The following is a 3,850-nucleotide window of genomic DNA, read 5'->3' on the forward strand; positions in this document are numbered from 1 at the left end:
TGGCCACAGCAGAGTCACGGTCGCGGGCGGACTGGCCTCTCCCGCCCCGCCCGGGTCACCTGCTTCTAATGCCCGCCGGGAGACTCCGCCCCAGCCCCGCCCCTTCGCGCTGGGGCTCGGTTGGTGGGCCGCCCCGCCACACTCTCCATGCGTCCCCGCCCACTGCCCCGCCGGCTCGGCCTCTCCCCAGGCGCCCCTGGGTCCAGCCCGGAGCGGGTAGCCGAGGAGCGCGGGCCAATCGCCGGCCGGGAAGCTGTGGAGGGCGGGGCGAATGCTAATCACGCCTTCTTGAGACCCTGAGCGGGAAACCCTGGCTAGAAGTCCCTCCCGAGTTCTCTGCTGATCCCCACTTATGCGGGGCTCACTTTCCCGTAATGTTCTAGCTTATGAACCCTTGCTTCCAGGGCACCTACCAGATCTCTTCTCTGCAGCTAAGTACCCTTAGAGTCCAGCGCTTGTTTAAAAGACTGCTCAAAGACTCACTCTTAACCGTGACACCTGTCTCCGCTCTGCGCCGCCCTCACACCAGGTGAGCTCAGATTTAGAGGAACAAATGCTTACCGAGTCCCTACTGTGTCGGACAGCGCGTTAGTCATTCACATCTTAATACAGGACGTCTCAGATCTTTAAAATAATTCTATGAATCAGACACTCCTTACAGGTGAAGAACAGAGTTTAGAAACTTGACCAAGGCAACCGAACTAATGTTAATGACCCCCAAGAAAACCACAAAGAAATGTTGTTCAGCGCGGTATTCCGAGCGCCTGGCGCAGAGTAGGCACTCAAATGGGAAACCCGGGATTCGAATCCAGATAGTTGGGCCGCGACATCCACAATTTTTACCACCTCTTTCCCCTCCCCGCCCCCATATTCTACCGGTTATCTCCCAGGCTTTAACCTTTACTTTTGCATTTCGTAACAAAATCTTACTGTTGCAACAAGAAAGTAATTTTCTTTCCGTCTTTGGAAGACTCCAAACATGTTAGTCCTTTATCAGTTTATCGGGTTAAAAATCCAGGCAGTTCCGAAGCTGCCTGCAGAGAAAAGCAACACTGGCTCCGGGCAGTGTAATGGGCAGGGGCTGTACCCCCTCCCCCTCGACCCGCCCCCGTCGCTCCCCCGGGCTATCCACTGCTTCGCGGTGAGGCCGACCGCCGCCGGGGATCTGGGGCATACGAAGCAGCGGGAGCCCACGGGAAGACCTGCTGGGCTCCCCCAACCACTGGGACGCACTGTGGCGCTCTCCAGATGGGTTATTATGCTGCAAGTTTTAAATGTCCTAAAAATGCCTCTTTTCTACGTGTTCTAATTAGGTTGGAAGACTGAGGTGTTTAGCATTCTTGAAATTCATTCACACGCTTACAAAGAGGGTTTGAATTGTTTCCCTTTCCCCGACCCCTTCCTTCTACTGGGAAGAAGGCGGAAAAAAAAGGCAGGAGGGCCTTAGTTCTCAAAGTACTCAGAACTGGACTAAAGGACCGAGACACACCGCGGCTATTGTCGTTCTTGTGTCCTGGATCCCACTTACATAGACTGGGAAACTAAATTGCAGAACAGTCCTCTCCTCCCTGCTTATCAACAAGACTTGTAATGAAGAATATGTGTATTAATTCCAGCCTCAAAGTTAAATATCAATCGCTTCACAAACATCAAAACTATTAATAAATACGTTTAAAATGTATATTACTTATTTCATTCCCTGTGATTGTACCTGTGCTTATATTTTGTTTGTTTGTTTGTTTTGGGGAACTACTTGGCAGTCAATGTCGGCAAACATCCCAGGGTTGAAAGCAGTGGGAGTTTTCAGCTATGGAATAGCAATCAAAAAGAAAGGGAAACCCTCAGTGGAAAGTATGCACAGATTGTGAACATGCCAAGAGAGGCTGCCTCATTCTGTGGCCTTTATGCAACGTGTGTATTATTGGGGATGGACAAGTGTTGGCTAATAATAAAAATTATTTGAAGTTGGAGAATGTTAATCACTCATGCTGGAATTTGGCCAGAATACATGTGTTATTTCACTTGGTTCTGACTCAAAGGATGTTATCTCCTAGTCTGTAAACTTTTCCCTTCTCAGTCAACAGGGAAATGTTATTTTTGCTTGGAGATCTCTAATAATAGTATTGTAATAGTAGTAACAGTGGGAAAACTTTGCCAAAAGAAAGTTACTTTGCATTGTATAGCTTTTCGTGTCATTTGAATTTTTGCTTTTTCACCTATATTACCTCACTTTAAAGGCAGTTTAAAATATGCTGTTTAACATGAGTTAGGTGCTACCTAATTCATTTCAGTTAGCTCATTTAATCCTCACAACAATCAGATGGAATTGGCACCATAATGACTTGCTTGAAATTATGTATTTAGTCCACGGAAAGAACAGAAATCTTGATTTTTTTCTCCTGAGTAATAGTTATTGTTTAACAAACTGGAAAACACGAAATTATTTTTAAAATGCAATTTTTAAGCAACTAGAACATTGCCATGCCTTTTCACCTATTAATTCACTTATCTGTCTTCCATCTAACCATCCATCCATCTATCCATCCATTTAAAAGCATCAAATTTCTGAGTTGAAGACACTACTGCTATATTAAACATGTTACTCCAAAGTGAAATTTATGAGATTCAACTTAAATTATTGTCCCAGGTGTACTTTGCAGCCAAAGATGGAGAAGCTCTATACAGTCAGCAAAAACAAGACCAGGAGCTGACTGTGGCTCAGACCATGAACTCCTTATTGCCAAATTCAGACTTAAATCGAAGAAAGTAGGGAAAACCACTAGACCATTCAGGTATGACCTAAATCAAATCCCTTATGATTATACGGTGGAAGTGAGAAATAGATTTAAGGGCCTAGATATGATAGATAGACTGCCTGATGAACTATGGAATGAGGTTTGTGACATTGTACAGGAGACAGGGATCAAGACCATCCCCATGGAAAAGAAATGCAAAAAAGCAAAATGACTGTCTGGGGAGGCCTTACAAATAGCTGTGAAAAGAAGAGAAGCGAAAAGCAAAGGAGAAAAGGAAAGATATAAGCATGTGAATGCAGAGTTCCAAAGAATAGCAAGAAGAGATAAGAAAGCCTTCTTCAGCGATCAATGCAAAGAAATAGAGGAAAACAACAGAATGGGAAAGACTAGAGATCTCTTCAAGAAAATCAGAGATACCAAAGGAACATTTCATGCAAAGATGGGCTCGATAAAGGACAGAAATGGTATGGACCTAACAGAAGCAGAAGATATTAAGAAGAGATGGCAAGAATACACAGAAGAACTATACAAAAAAGATCTTCACGACCCAGATAATCATAATGGTGTGATCACTCACCTAGAGCCAGACATCCTGGAATGTGAAGTCAAGTGGGCCTTAGAAAGCATCACTACGAACAAAGCTAGTGGAGGTGATGGAATTCCAGTTGAGCTATTCCAAATCCTGAAAGATGATGCTGTGAAAGTGCTGCACTCAATATGCCAGCAAATGTGGAAAACTCAGCAGTGGCCACAGGACTGGAAAAGGTCAGTTTTCATTCCAATCCCAAAGAAAGGCAATGCCAAAGAATGCTCAAACTACTGCACAATTGCACTCATCTCACATGCTAGTAAAGTAATGCTCAAAATTCTCCAAGCCAGGCTTCAGCAATATGTGAACCGTGAACTTCCTGATGTTCAAGGTGGTTTTAGAAAAGGCAGAGGAACCAGAGATCAGATTGCCAACATCTGCTGGATCATGGAAAAAGCAAGAGAGTTCCAGAAAAACATCTATTTCTGCTTTATTGACTATGCCAAAGCCTTTGACTGTGTGGATCACAATAAACTGTGGAAAATTCTGAAAGAGATGGGACTAC

Source organism: Bison bison, unplaced genomic scaffold (assembly GCF_000754665.1).
Source record: "Bison bison bison isolate TAMUID 2011002044 unplaced genomic scaffold, Bison_UMD1.0 scf7180017864471, whole genome shotgun sequence".
Classification (NCBI taxonomy): Eukaryota; Metazoa; Chordata; class Mammalia; order Artiodactyla; family Bovidae; genus Bison; species Bison bison.